This window comes from Macaca mulatta, chromosome 13 (assembly GCF_049350105.2).
Source record: "Macaca mulatta isolate MMU2019108-1 chromosome 13, T2T-MMU8v2.0, whole genome shotgun sequence".
Taxonomy (NCBI): domain Eukaryota; kingdom Metazoa; phylum Chordata; class Mammalia; order Primates; family Cercopithecidae; genus Macaca; species Macaca mulatta.
This window is the reverse complement of record NC_133418.1, coordinates 103,967,285-103,983,710: the sequence shown is the minus strand read 5'-3', so window position 1 is coordinate 103,983,710 and position 16,426 is coordinate 103,967,285.

The window sequence follows — 16,426 nt, the reverse complement described above, 5'->3', positions numbered from 1 at the left end:
GCCTGGTCCCAGCAGGAGTCCAAGTGTCTGTCTTTAAGAAACCCCAGTGAGGAGAGGCCTCTGGGGAAGAGCAACCTCCCAGGGCCCACCTGTTTTGCGCAGTGTTCTTGGGGTGTTGAGAGCAGGCTTTCTCTACCTGCACCAGCTTCTGGGTTTCCTGCAGTGGTGAGGAGGCCGATGAGGAAACGCAACGTAGTGGACAGGACATGTCATATTCCTCATAGACATCTGGAATCTTCTCATGCCTCGTTACCTTCTCTTCTAGGCACTGCCTATTTCCAAAGGAAACTTCAGCCCATGCTCGCTGCCTCTGCCCAGCTGTAGGGAATCAGCCGCAGTAGAATTTCAGCGTCACTCAGTTTACTAACCTGGGGTCACTCAGAAGGGGTTATTGATGGGATGGCAGTATGATGGGCTGAATGAATGTCTGAGCCTGGCTGTATCCCCAAGGCACCGCCAATCTGGTTAGGGAGACAAGCTGTGTCGGCAGGAAACCGCTGGTGAGCAATTGTGGTAGGATAGAGGGGGCGCAAACCAGGTAGGTAGACCTGCTGGGGGGCCACCCAGGAAGGCGAGCGGGAGGCGGCCAGGAGCAAGCTGGATGAGTGCGGATGGGAAGTGGACAGCGCCTGTTGCAGAAGTCAGTGTGTGCTCATTGTTACAACTTGTCAGCTTTGTTTGAATTATGAGATACCTCCAGATGTAACAAGCTACTGGTGAAGACTGATGATCCCAGAAGGATCAATTCTGAAACAGTAACTATGTATAAAGATGCAGTTCCCTCAGAGGAGACTCATGGAAATTCCTTCGCCTGCTCCCTGCCCCTGGGCTCCACCCCTGTCCTTATTCAGATATTGTCATTAGCCATGAACTCCTATGGGCAGCTGAACTCCCTCCAGCGATCAGTGCTCTGCATCCATGGCGTATTAATGTTACTAAAGATGGATATTACAGAGGTCTCAACTCAAGGCTCGTCATACCTATACCACTGAATTGTGAAGGGTCTGGAAAAAGTAATTGCTCTGAAACCCCGTTTCTCTGAACACTTTATTTGAATTATTCTGTGTGGACTGACTTTCCACAGCGTTCGCTGCTGCTCGTGTGTGAGGAAATGGTCCTGCTTCCATGCATATTCACATTAAGGAGAATGGGTAAGAATATTCAGGTATAGAGAAGCCAAAAGGAGGTGTCGAGCTTTAACTTACAAGCACAAGTCAAAGCTTACTCTGTTGGGTGCAGATGAAACCAGGGTCCAATGGTCAGCATCAGTACAGACCACATATACATATATATATATATATATATATATAGAGAGAGAGAGAGAGAGAGAGAGAGAGAGAGAGAGAGAGAGAGATGGAGTCTCCCTCTGTCACCCAGGCTAGAGTGCAGTGGCACAATCTCGGCTCACTGCAACCTCTGCCCCCCCCAGGTGTAAACAATTCTCCTGCCTTAGCCTCCCAAGTAGCTGAGATAACAGGCATGTGCCACTACGCCCAGCTAATTTTTGTACTTTTAGTAGAGACGGTGTTTCACCATGTTGGTCAGGCTGGTCTCGAACTCCTGACCTCATGATCCACCCACCTTGGCCTCTCAAAGTGCTGGGAGAATATCGTTTTTATGAAGTAGGAATCAAAAATGAATTTGATGACTTGGAGTCAGGGAAATGTTGTGAGATACTTGGTTGTGCGGAGAGGACTGTCACCATCTTTAAAGGAAGAAACCTAAGACTCGGCTTCCTTCTTTTCCTGATGGTCTTTGGCAAGTCTTCCCTGGGCTGGGCCCCAGCCAGCAGTACTTATCCCCCTGACAGGGTCTAGCACACAACCCCATAGAGCAAATGTTGAATTGTTGAGCTGACTTGAGTACACTCACAGAAATACTGTAAAGATTAACACGTAGATTTTTCTTCAATTACAAAATCCGCTTACATCCTTTGTCAAAGACTACATGGAAATATATTATTTCTGACCAAAGATATCACCCTTCATCCTGTTTCCTTTAGGTAACACATCTGGTGTCACACAGATTAATCTCAGCTAGTGACTGTGACTTAATCATCTCATCAATGCAGTCCTGTTGGGTGCACCATCAATCTGGGCGGTCATAGGGCTCTGGGTACCCATTGGAAAGCCACCTGACTAGAGGAATTTCAAGGCGTTAGATAATGCTGAATGTCCCAGTTACGTTCTCTAGAAGCAAAACTATCCATTGTGCCTATCTGCAGCTGACCAGAAGGGTCTTGGCCAAGCTCAGGGAATCATGGAAGCTAATAAAAAGCCCCAGCAGACCAATATTCTGAGTTTAGTGCTGTTCACATACTGAAGTAGGTGCTTAGAACATAATTTGCTGAATATGAACGAATGAATCTGCAGCATTCATCTATATCCTGTTTTCTATTTATGCATAGCGACCATGATGCTAAATAAATATTTCCAGTGACATAAAGCAAGGAAATACAATCTATACCAATTATTCCCAGCCATGCTGTTCCAAAATCTCATCTGGCAAATAGGGATCAGTGTTGACAATGATTAATTAGCCTATCTCTTTTCTGCCTATGACAGCATTATAATTGCAAATGATGCCCAGAAGCTGGAAAGTAAACTTCAAACATTGTAGATGGAACCGTGCCCAGGGTGGCCTGTTCACCCAGTGACAGCAGGCATGTGTGAGCAGGTGCACACACACCCCCCCCCACATACACAAATGAGAAATATCGGAAAAAATGGCACATTTAGGTGAATGGTTCAGGTGGAAGATGGTAGGGTGAGCCGGTGTCAACCAAGTGTAGGCATTCCAGATGGATGATTAACCCCTGTGAGAAGCAAAAAGAAACTTTCCTTCTCCATCATTCTGCTACCCAAGAGATAAGGTCAGAATGTTGAGTCGCAGTTCCTCCTGGGAGAGAAGCCAGAAGTCAGCAGGGTTCAATGTGCAGTGAGGAGCTGCGTAAGTGAATTATCACCCTCTTGCTAGGTGGATGTCATCCTTCCACCCGCCCAGGGCTGGCTGCAGCCCCACCTGCTGCACTGAGTCTTTCTCTGGGACCAGCCCGGTTAGACTTTGTGGCTTGTGACTCTGATTCCCTGTCATTCAGTTTCTAGGCAGGACAACGATGATGAAAGGCCTTCATACAAACCTGCTGTTGTTGTCCTGAACTTACATTTTTCTATTATAACATTATTGATTTTTCATGTGTTTACCTGTTACCTTACCAATGACAGAGAGAAGCTGGGAGAGCGAGAACCATGTGTAATTCACAGATTTGTACCCCTTGTCCTCTCTTCCTCACTGACCCCCTTGCTAGGCCAGGGAGATGGTAGCCAAGCAGTAAACACTGAGATTATCATGTAATATGGTCCATGTGAATAGGTTTCTTTCATATGCACACTTCATTTTTACTCTTGGGTGTTGCTGCTTATGTTTACGTCTTAATTTAGAACGCACGGTGAACCTGGAGCTGTAGGAGAGAGGAAGGGTCTGGGAACTGGGGCCATGGGACAGTTTCTGCAGCTCTGGGTGGCAGTCCTTCATCTGTGTGATGAGAAGACAGGACTGGACGATTTATCTCTTAATCCCATTCAGCTCTGACTACTTCGATTCTATGGAAACTCTGGGACTGAAAAAACAAACACATACATTATTTTGGGCTCAAACCCCATGGCTCTTAGAAGCTGTGACTGAGGATCTAGAACCATCAAGCAGGAAGGATTTTCTGGGAGGCCGCCGAACTCTCCAAAGACCTGTGCCCACACTGCCCAAGAAATAGAACCCTTCATTCATTTCATACAGATTTCCAAATCAGGGGAGGGCACGCCCTCCTGGGGATACTGGGGCACAGCGAACCGCAACTCTCCGGAAGTTCTTCCCCACATCTAGCTTTAGGCTTCATCTTTGCCTGACCTCGGATAAGCTTTCTTAGATATAACTTAGCATTTCCTTTGAAAGGCTTTTGGTCAGCTTTTGTCAGCCACTTCTTACACTTTTAAAAAAAAGTTTTCTTTATGTTCTCTCAAGACTAAGGCTCGGAATGCATTACCTCAGAAGGCCGAAACCAGTGCTGGTGCTGGACAGCTGGGTGGATAAACACACCTCCCCATTCCCACACCAGCACTGCTTCTCTTCACGTATTATGGAGCCCCTGAGCACGCTCCTCCGAGAGCTTCCAGACCAGGAGAAGGGCAGATCAGACCTCACAGCTAATAATGAGCGCACTTAATGTGCCCAGTGTGGGGTCTACACAGTTAGACTATAGTGGTATGATGTGCGTCTCAGGGGTCCTGGAAGGGTGAGATTGAAATGGCTCTGGGATGGTTGGCAGGAATTGGGTAAATGAAGAGGGAGGCACACTGAAAGTGCAGTGGCAGGAAGCTGGGAATGTATTGGATGTGTCTGGTTGCCTGTGACGACGCCAGGTCACTGGAGTCTCTGGGGAGACGGGAGACAGGGGGATAGTCAGAGGGGGATACAGTTTGCTATGCCCAGGCCAGGGACAGAGCTTTCAGGCTGATGAAGCCTTTGACTTAATTTGACACTAAATGTAGTACATATGGCGTTGAAACTCGGTTGTGTAGAAGGCCATGAGAGTTGGGCTGAATTCTCCTTGTCCAGAGCTATGAAGGGAGATGTAGCAACAGGTATCTGTAGTCTCAAACATAGATAGGATCATAGAGACCAAATCATGACTAATAGTCTCATCTTTTAGATAGAGAAACTGGGGCCTCAACAGCCTAAGATGTTTTGTTTCATTTTGTTTTGTTTTGTTTTCTTGACAAGGACAGAGGTAGGGCGAGAACTTGGATCTTCAGTTTATAATCTAGGTTATTCATTCTACCCTAATTGAACTAAGTCTACATTGGCTACACAAAATTGCTTGGAGATTGCTCTTTGGGTCAGGCACGGTGCCTCGTGCCTGTAATCCCAGCACTTTGGGAGGCCGAGGCGGGTGGATCACCTGAGGTCAGGAGTTCAAGACCAGCCTGGCCAATATGGTGAAAACCCATCTCTGCTAGAAATACAAAAATTAGCCAGGCATAGTGGTCAGCACCTGTAATCCTAGCAACTCGGGAAGTTGAGGCAGAAGAATCACTTGAACCCAGGAGGCGGAGGTTGCAGTGAGCCGAGATTATGCCATTGTACTCCAGCCAAATGACACACTGAGACTCCACCTAAAAAAAAAAAAAAAAAAAAAAAGACGAATCTTTGATTATCACTGTATTCTCTGTGTCTGGTGCCTCATGCCTGTAATTCCAGCACTTTGGGAGGCCGGGGCGGGTGGATCACCTGAGCTCAGGAGTTCAAGACCAGCCTGGCCAAGATGGTGAAAACCCATCTCTGCTAAAAATACAAAAATTAGCCGGGCATGGTGGCTGGCACCTGTAATACCAGCTACTCGGGAGGCTGAGGCAGGAGAATCGCTTGAACCCAGGAGGTGGAGGTTGCAGTGAGCTGAGATTATGCCATTGTACTCTAGCCTAGATGACAGAGTAAGACTCCACCTAAAAAAAAAAAAAATGAACCTTTGATATCACTGTATTCTCTTGTGTGTTAGTCTGTTTTCATGCTGCTGTGAAGAAATACCTGAGACTGGGTAATCTATAAAGGAAAGAGGTTTAATTGATTTACAGTTCCACATGGCTGGTGGAGGCCTCAGGAAACTTACAATCATGGCATAAGGTTAAGGAGAAGCAAGGACCTTCTTTACATGGCAGCAGGAGAGAGACGAGTGAGGAGCGAAGGGGAAAGAGCGCCTTATAAAACCATCAGATCTCGTGAGAACTCACTCACTGTCACAAGAACAGCCTGGGGGAAACCACCCCCATGATCCAATCACCTCCAACCAGGCCCTTCCCTAAACATGTAGGGATTGTGGGGATTACAATTCAAGATGAGATCTGGGTGGGGACACAGCCAAACTATATAATCTTATAATCTATTTCTTATTGAAAGTAAAAAATTTCATTGTTTTTTTTTTTGTGGGTTTGTATTTAGAATAAATATGATTATGTAACTCATTACATAGAATCATAGAAGTTCAGGGCCTAGAAGGGCCATAAGATTTTTGAATCCACCTCTTCTCCGTCAATCTGGAAATCCCTGGGCACTCATTAATAGGCTGCCTAACTGGTGGAATTTTATGAAATTAGATCATGTTCTAGGCAGCATGCAATGAAGAGCTTCCGGAAGGGAAGCCTCTCCAGCCTGTCTATCTACAGATGGCCATATGGAGCCTGCACATGTGTGTCAGTGCTCTGTGGTCATATGTCAGGTCTCTGCTATTTCTGTCCCCAATCTGGGGCACAGACCGTCCATCACAGGGAAAGCTGGGAATGGTCAGTACTGAGGTGGAAGTTTTTCTGACACCATCTTTACCTAGATTCTGAAGTTAAAACCAAATAACTACCAGAATGGCCTGATATGTTTTCATCTGTGTGTTTTTCTCTTTCTGATAGCATGGAGAGGGCTCATGCCATCACCAGAGCCCAGACTGCTTAGGTTACTTGGTCTCCGAATAAGACAGTGGGTGGAAGTGGGTCATTTAACACCAGGAGTTTCTTGGGTTTCTCTTTTTAGTGGTGCACTTAACTTCTAATAGAGTTATTTCAAAAAAATAATGGCCACCTTTAGGTGTTCTAAGGCCCATCCTGTAGAGGAACTTTTAAAAAACAGCTTTATTGAGATAAAATTCACATAGCATAAAGTACATCAATTTAAAGTATGCAATTTGATGGGTTTTAGTATATTCACTTATCTTTGAATATACTAATGGATTTGCAACAATTTTAGAATATTTTAATCACCCCCAAAAGAACTCTGGTACCAATCAGCCATCACCCCTTAAGTTCCCTACCTGTCCAGCCATAGGCAACCACTAAGCTACTTTCTCTCTCTACAGAATTGCCTGTTTTGGACATTTCATATACAGGGGGCCAAACAATATGTGTTTTTTTGTGACTCCTTTTTTTCACTTCCTATATTTTCGAGGTTCATACATGTTGTAGCGTTTTATTCTTTTTTATTACTGACTAATATTCCATTGTTTAGATATGCCACATTTTATTTATTCATCAATTAATATACATTTGCGCTGTTCTACTTAACAGCTATCAGGAATAATGCTGCTATGAATATCTGCATTCAAGTTTTTATGTAGACATACGCTTTCATTTCTCTTAGATGTATACTTATGACTGAAATTGCTGAGGAATATGGTAATTTTATGTTTAATCATATGAGGAACTGACAGATTGTTTTCCAAAGTGGCTACACCATTTTACATTCACACCAGCAATATATGAAAGTCCCAATCTCTCCACATCCTTGTCAACACTTGTTATTATCTGTTTTTTTTTTTTTTTATTATTATACCCATCCTAGTGGATATGAAGTGTACCTCATTGTGGTTTTTATTTGCATTTCTATGATGGCTATTGATGTTGAGCATCTTTTTGGGTTCTTCCTGGCAATTTGTATATCCTTTTTGGAGAAATGTCTACTCAAATTCTTTGGATTTTGAATTTTTAAATTGGAGTATTTGGACCTTTTATTATTAGGTTGTAAGAGTTATTTTTGCCTTCTGGATTCAGGTTTCTTATCAGGCATAGCATTTGCAAATATTTTCTCTTATTCTGTGGGTTTTCTTTCCACTTTTCTTTGAAATACAAAAGTTTTTAATTTTGATGAAGTTCAATTAACGTTTTTCCTTTGTTGCTTTTCCTTTTGGTGTCATATGTAAGAAACTGTTGCCCAAAACATGGTCAAGGAATTTTACTCCTGTGTTTTCTTCTAGGAGGTTTATAGTTTTAGGTCTTATGTCTAAGGCTATGATCCATTTAGAGTTAATTTTTCATGTATAAAGGAATCCTTTTGAGCCTTGCTGTTAGAAATTTCCAGGTTCTGTGAGCCTGTAAGTGGCCCTGAGTTACCTCTTCTGCCTCCCTGCTAATAGGGTGTGACCTGTTCCCAATGCGGGTGACATCAGCCCTATTGCTCAATGAGCAGAATCAGTCCTTATCAGGGACTGTTCCTCCCTGGGGCTTTTCAAAGAAGTGACCAGAGTCCCAGTCACTGAGAGGACAGGCCCTGAACCCTTGCCTTTTTAGATTAAAAAAATAGAGATATTCTTGGTCTCCGAAGCTGAAATCCCAAGCTTCTTTTAGAGTCTGTAATGTCCTGATAACCCTTCTTCCCTTTTCATTCGGAAAGAAAGTGTTCAGTGGTTAGAGACATAAGGCTTACTCTGTATCCAAAACAGCTTAACATGTTTTACAAGGAAACATACAAAATTAGCAACAACTACATTTTTTAAAAAGTGACATCAAATACCTTGGAATGGTTGCTTTTGGTGTGAATGAGAAGAGGTGGGAGTGGGGATGCGGAGTAAGGATGGGGAACGAGAAACAAGCCGACAAAATGAGATAGTAACTTTCACAGACCAACAGTTGCAGTGTGCAGATGTTGAAGAGGGTGAATACTTAATCTCTGCTCCTCAGTGGCAACAGGAAATTGGCCTATCATTATAACTATATATATATTTAAACCCTAGTATTTCTCAAGCACCAAAAAATGGACCCATCATTGTGATAGTTAACTTTCATAAATGATCTCATTTGACATTCCAGAAAATCTGCAAAATAGATATTTTAACCAGCCATCTTACAAATGAGGGAGCCAGGGTTAAGTTGTATATAACTAACTAAATTCTATTGTCTTCATTATATAAGTACAAGTACCTAGAATGGGCAGTTATGAATATGTAAGATCAAATGACCAACATAAGATTGAGTCTCAGTGACTTTGGTGTAAGCACATGAGTTGCCCTCTATCTGCAGAAATAAGCTACTATCTTATTAGCAAGATCTGCAGTCACACAACGCTTTATGATTTGTAAAGGGCTTTGGTTTCCATTATTTCTTTTAATCCTGGTAACTCTGTGAGTTTTACATTACACATCACAGGTGAGGCACCTGAAGCTCCTTGGGGTTAAAAGACTTTCCAGGATCACCTGGCATATAAATAGCTGAGCTAGAACTCAAACTCAGGTGTTGTGACTTTATATCCCATGCAGCTCATACTCCACCATCCTGAATCTCAATGAGAGGATTAGGAAACCCGAGATTCTTTATGGCATTTGTTAGAAAAATAAGGCAGGGGGATTCTGAGCCTCAGTGGGCTCCCAGGGAGGAGATGCAACATGAAAATATCACAGCAATTCGCTGCCAGAGAAGGAGATGGGAATTAGAGGCATTTCCTAGGGGCTACCTTTGATAACATCCAGATTTCTGATGAAATGTGCTTAGGGAAAAGCATAAACATGCTGAAATACCTGAGCTCGCTGCTGTTTGGATGTGTTCTTAATGTAAATGCTGTTTATTACAATTTTTTCCCTTCTATATGTCTTCATGCATTTTCCCCAAGTAGGTAAACAAGAAGCCGGGCTCAGCCATCTCAGTTGTTTTTTAATACTTATCGTGCACGTGTCCAAACTGTGGCTTTACATGGCTGATCCTACCGGATTAACGATCTGGAATGTGAGATACTGCATCACGCCCAGAAAATACCTCTGAAAATGAGTTGGTATGAAATGATGTGTCTGTCGCTCATTTTGGACCAGGCCCTGGCACTGGAGTCCCTTGGGGAACACTGGCCAATGGCCTTCTCCACCACTGGCTGACCCCCAGGCAAAGCTGGAGGCCAGCTCAGTCATTTAATTTGAACAAATCCAATAGAAAGTGGTAAATTAAGGCAATTAATTAAAATCATTCTGTTCTTCTTGACTCTTGCACCTTTTCTGCCTGGACAATTTAGTTGAAAGTGGTGATGGATGCCTGAATTATCCAGATAATTACTTCTTTCTCCCTTCATTAATAACAGCCGTGGCTCCTTGTGAGCAGGCAGATGAGCTATTTGCTCCCTTACTGGTCAGAGAAGTAAGAGCCTTCCTGAAAGGAGGGAGGCTGAGAGGTGGGAGAGTCAGGTGGCACAGGCAGCTTCTGAATCTGCCTCACTGAGGACGAGCCCCATCCTCAGGACAGGTGAGCTCTGGTCTTGAGCCTGATTCCCCTCCCAACACCGCTTCCTTCTCACCCCCATCTCTCACTCCCTTTCTCCTCTCTTTCTCTCTCCATGGCACTCACTCTCTCGCCCCAACACCAAATCTCAGTAGCAATCTCCACCCTCATTGGGAAGGTGGTCTGTCCTGTTCTTCCTCCTCTTTCTCACCCTTGCCATCTGGTGTCCCAATCTCTCTGAATTGGTTGGTTTTCTGAGTTATTTTGTGAACGGGGATGCTGGCATATGTGGAATTTGCTACTTGGCTGCCTTAACAAAGTACCACAGACTGGGTGGTATGAACAATAGACACTGATTTCCTCACAGCTCTGGATTCTGGAAGTTCAACATCAAGGTACGAGCAGAGTTGGTTTCTTTTTTCCCCCTCATTGCTGGATTCGGGATTTTGTTTGTTGTTGTTGTTTTGTTTTGCTTTCTGTTTTGTTTCGAGGTGGTGTCTCACTCTGTCACCCAGGCTGGAGTGCAGTGGCGCAATCTCAGCTCACTGCAACCTTCGCCTCCTGGCTTCAAGCAGTTCTCCTGCGTCAGCCTCCTGAGTAGCTGGGATTACAGGCAACCGCCATCACACCCAGCTAATTTTTGTATTTTTAGTAGAGATGGGGTTTCACCATGTTGGCCAGGCTGGTCTCGAACTCCTGAACTCAGGTGATCCACCCACCTTGGTCTCCCAAAGTGCTGGGATTACAGGCGTGAGCCACCATGCCTGGCCTGGATTTGGTTTTTAATATTTAAGGTTTTTTGGTGTACATATATTCATAAGTTAAATGGGACTATATTTTTTCCTATCCTTTTGATTTTACTTTATCTATGTGTTTATAACTCTGATAAGCAGCATATAGATAAATACTTTTTTAAAATTTTACTTTTTAAGTTGATGAATAATAGTTATGCATATTCATGGGGTACATGTACATGGGATACATATAATGTAATCAAATTAGGGTAATTAGCATATTCGTCATCTCAAACATTGATCATTTCTTTGTGTTGGGAACAGTCAATATTCTCCTAGCTATTTGAAACTATGTAACGTAACATATTATTGTTACCTATAGTCATCCTCAGGTGCAGTAGAACACTAGAACTAGAATCTATCCTGCTGTAATTTTGTATCCTTAACAAATCTCTCCCTATCCTTCCCGTCCCCGATCATTCCCAGGCTCTAGTATCCTCTGTTCTACTTTTAACTTCCATGAGATTAGAGCTGGTTTCTTTTGAGGCCTCTCTGCTTAGCTCATAGATGGCCATCTTCTCCCTGCATCTACACGTGGTCTTCCCTCTGTGCATGTCTGTGCCCTGAGCTCTCCTTATAAGGACAACAGTCATATTAGATTAGGGCTCATCCTAACAACCTCCTCTAATCTCGTTACCTCTCTGAAGATCCTATCTGCAAATATGGTCACATTTGGGGTTAGGGTTTCAACACATGCTTTACTTTGCTCGGGCTGCCTTAACAAAAGAGCTTCAACGACAGAAATGTATTTTCTCACAGTTCTGCAGGCTAGAAGGTTGAGATCAGAAGGAGGGCTGTCTCCCTTGCTTTCAGACAGCTGCCTTTTCACTGCATCTTCACATGGAAGGAGGATGAGTGGGGAGAGAGCTCTCTGGCACCTTTTATAAGGGCACTAATTCAATCATGAGGGTCCCACCCTCATAACCTCACCTAAACCTAATCACCTCCCACGAGCCCCATCTCTATATACCATCACACAGGTGGTTAGGGCTTCAACATATGGATTTTTGGGGGGCAGAACTGAGCCCCTAATAGCTTGAATGGGAACCGCAAACAAAAATACGTGAGCTCCTTACAGTTGGAATGGTACAGGTCTACACTTCTGGCATTTCCTGAGAAAGGTTTCCAAAATCTTTGATAAGACTCTGTCAGCTGACTAGCTGACCAGGCACAGTGGCCCCAGTGGTCTTGAGAGTGCGTCGAATGTGGCCTGCCCAGTGTCTGAGTGCTTCCTGAGATGGGCTTTGGTCGTGGTGTGTGTGGCAGTGGAGAAATGTTGTTGGAGGTTGCCTCTAGGGCACAACACTGGCAGATTTGCTACTGTACTCTGGTGACCACACAGCCATGAAATCCTGTGGCATTCATTCCAGGAGTAGGACAAATCCAGAAAACCACTGCCCTAGAACACTCATAAAGCCTTTGAGCAGCAGCAGAATAACCCAGGAAGAAGAACGATAAAACTTGTTGACTTTTGCCCTTTGGAGGCTATTTTTCTCCTAGCAGAGTAAACGCATCCCTAGGGGATTAAAGGCAGGCTCCAGAGAGCTATGGACTCCCACGCACCTTCAAGCCAGCAATCCTGTTAGCTCCAGAGATAACACGGCCGCTAACCTTGGCCTTCTCAGGAAGGGCAGGTCAGGGCTTTGATGCTGTGAGTGATTTGGTTGGGAAACAAGAGATATAAGGGTATCCCTTGTACAAAAGAAACACACTAAAATAACTATAAATTAGAAAAAGATTTATTTACATGAGATATTAGACTTCTTCAGGAAAGTACTGGAAGAAATATTTTTGGCTATTCATTTATGATATTTTTAAAGTGACATCATAAGAAAGGCACAATAATAGTATATCTGGTAAAAATGATATTAAACTAAGACAAAAAATTATATTGCTTTTCTAAGTAGTGTGATGAACACAACAGCAGTTTGGCTCCATTATGGTCAGAAAATTTACTCTCTGATTTCAATCTTTTAAATGTGTTGAGGCTTGTTTATGGCACAGAAGATGGTCTATATTGGTGAACATTCCATGAGCACTTTAAAGAAATTATGTATTCTGCTGAGTTTGGTATAGTTTTCTACAAGTGGCAATTAAATCTTGTTGGCTGAGGGTGTTGTTGACTTCCTTTACATCCTTGCTGATTTTGTCTGCTGGTTCCATTAATTGCTGAGAATGGGGTATTGACGTCAGCACTTATAAATGAAGCTGGGGCTCAAAAGCCAAAACCAAACACACTGTGGCCTCCAGCTCTCAATCAATCAATAAATCAGTGACAAAGCATTTATTGGTTAATTTCAGCATCCTTGGCCATATCCTGGATGGTGAAGGAAAGAGGAGATATGGGCTTAGTTAAGAAAACTTGGTATTTACATCACGTATAGTTTCATGCTGATGTGCAGAAACATTTGTAAGTTCCCTTTCTAAAGATTTTTGTTTTTTGCTCTTGTTGCCCAGGCTGGAGTGCAATGGTGCAATCTCGGCTCACCGCAACCTCTGCCTCTCAGGTTCAAGTTATTCTCCTGCCTCAGCCTTCCGAGTAGCTGGGATTACAGGTATGTGCCACCACACCTGGCTACTTTTTGTATTTTTAGTAGGGATTGGGTTTCTCCATGTTAGTCAGACTGGTCTCGAACTCCTTAGCTCTGGCAATCCACCTGCCTTGGCCTCCCAAAGTGTTGGGATTACAGGCGTGAGCCACTGTGCCTGGCCCCTAAATAATTTTATATGTGTTCAGTCAATTCATCCTGTTAACCAGACTTGGTTCTAGGTAACCATATAGAGCAATAAGAAGAAAGGCAGGCCTTCCACATGCTGGGTGATCTATGGAGCAGCTTACCCTTGTTACAGAACAAGTGGATCCTACACAGACTCAGAAGATACCCACCATTTATGCAAGGCTAGGCACTGATGCTTCCTTTGTTCATGCATCTCTTCTTTTTAAGGATGTGGACTACCAGCGTGGCTAGGAATGCAAGCTCTGAAGCCACGGGCCTGTTCAGTTCGGCCACTCACTAGCTGTGTCATTTGGGACATGTTATTTAATTCCTTGGGCTTCTGTTTCCCTATCTGTAAAAAAGAGATCACAATAAATGGTACCTACCTGATAGGGTTTTATATTTATTAAATAAGTTAATACAGATAAGATATTTGGCACAGTGCTGGTACTTAGTTAATAGTCCATAAATATTAGTTATTATCATTGGTCTATCAATATATCCTTTCACGTTCAGTTCCCTTTCTTCTATGGGTCTGGGACCTTCCGGTGTGCAGACATAACATCCACTTCAGACTCTTTCCCAAGGATACCAAGATGAGTACAAAGTGTTTTCCTTTAGTTTACTTTTAGCAACACCTATATAGATCGTCAAACTATAAGACCAAATATCACCTTAAGAGAGGTAAAGTGGCTTCTGGAGTCATGGGTGGTGGCCAAGTAAGATGAACTGTTTTTGCAGAAGACCCCAAACTTCTGAGAGATTTTGCACATCATTCCTTTGGAGGCTAGCAGAATGGTCAATGGACATTTTTGTGCTACTTGTGTTTTATTAAATATGTCCATCTCTTTTTACTAGGTGGATTTCACGTTTTTAGTGGAAATGCTAACTTCTTATTTTATAAAAAATTTGCTCTTGCTTCTTATTTGGTATCTTTATATCCTCAGTGTAGTTTCTGCAGAAACTATGAAGCTTTCAAATTATTTTTTCAGGTAGGCTATCCCTCCATCTCTCTTTAACATCTATGAAAAACAAGTAATAATCTTCTCACATAATTTATAAAAAATCATCCAAAGCATAGCTATGGGATAGCATTTGCAATTCAATTAAAAAAATCCATGGTTGGGCTGAAAGTTGAGTTACCTTAGAACGTCCCCAGTGGTGTGGGGGATGTGCAGGGCTGCCCTGATCACCAGTATCCAGGACCCCAGCCCCCAATTAGGGATGGAAAGTAAACCCTTACAGTGAAGTCTGTTAGAGAGTATTCTAATGTTAAGGAATTTAGAGCTGGAATTCATCGTTTTGTGATTTGTTATGGTAGGGAAATACTTTCAACATTTTAGTTTCATTAAAGATGAATACTACATGACAAAATGCCCCTCCCATCCACTAACCCTATCAGTTGTTCCAAACCTTCTCAAGGCTGTGGCTCTCCCAGATCTCCCTCACAAGGGAGAAAGGACTTTCAGCTCTTGGGGAAGTTTCTTAGTGTCCAATAATCTTCTTTACTTCACTCACCAAGTGTAGGGGTTTAAGGAAGCCAAGATTCTTTAATTTTTATTCCCCCTCCTCTCACCCTCTGAATTCTACATTAATTATTTTCTGACCGTCACAACTCTTTTAAAACCGCATTATCATATTATTCAAAAGATATCCATTACAGGGTCTGGTTTCAACTTATACATACGTTCTCAATATATATTTACGGACCATCAAGGCTTTTGTATGCCAGGTTAAGGATTCTAGATTCCCCATAAAAAGGAAGATTCAGTGAGGGATCCTGTATACGGAGAGATGAATCCTGCAGAAACAAATACACTTAAATGGAGGACAGAGAAAACAGGAACACAGAAAAGAGAGGCCCAAGAAATAAGAAAATATACAGAAGAGAGTGGTGGTGCTGATTTTGCTTGCCCCAACCCTCCCTAGGTGGAGATGGCCATTGAAGGCTCAAGTCTAGGCTTTGCCCACCTGGGCTCTGAGCCCATGAGACCAAGGCTCACAGGATCTGTCCATGAGACACCTCTTCCTCACTAATCAGTTAAGCCAGTAGTGGGTCTTCCTGTCCTAAACCTGGTTCCACTGTGCACAGAGAGCCCCTGAGTCCCACGTCCTAAAACATGTGAAGGTTGATTAGACCAGTTGGGTCATTCTTGTCATAGTGAACCAAATAAGACTCCAGGGGCCAAGGGGAAAAAGCACTTGGAGCACAAAGCAGGTGCTCCAAGAATTAAATTTTCTGCAAGCCCGGCTGCTGAAACAGCCTAGTGTAACCCTAAGACCAGTTTTGCCTAGTAGCTGCCAAAACAACCTGCCTCTAAGATTAATTTTACCTACTACTGTCACTCACCAGTCAGAGCCTGCCAGCTCCCAAAAGCTTCTCTAGTGCCAAAGAGTTTTCTTTCAAAACAGTATGTGACATTTCTCTTTCTGATAAAACTCCCAATCTTCTCTTTGTTCTTCAGGCTTAGGGAAGACCAGGCAGTCTGTGTGTTTACCTTGAATTGCAACTCTTGCTTCCCAGATAAAAGGTTTTAAATTTGGAGATTTGTCTCTGTATATTATTTGACTTCAGCAGATACAGTCTCTGTGAAAGCAGTGGTGCAGCACAATGGTTGAGAACCGTGGCATCTAAAACTAGCTGGCCTGGGCTTGAGCCCTATTTAGGCATTTATTAGTCATGTGATTTTGAGCAAGTCACTTGACTTTCTTACACATTAGTTTCCTCACTCTAAAGATGGAAATAATCACAGCCCTACCTTATAAAGTTGCTCTTGTGATAAGAATTAAATGAATTAACATGGCTTTAAATGAATTAACATGGCTTAACAGCATCTGGCAAAAGTAGGTTAGGACTTATACAAACTTTAGCTGTATACATTGTTGTTATTGTTTCATTGTTATG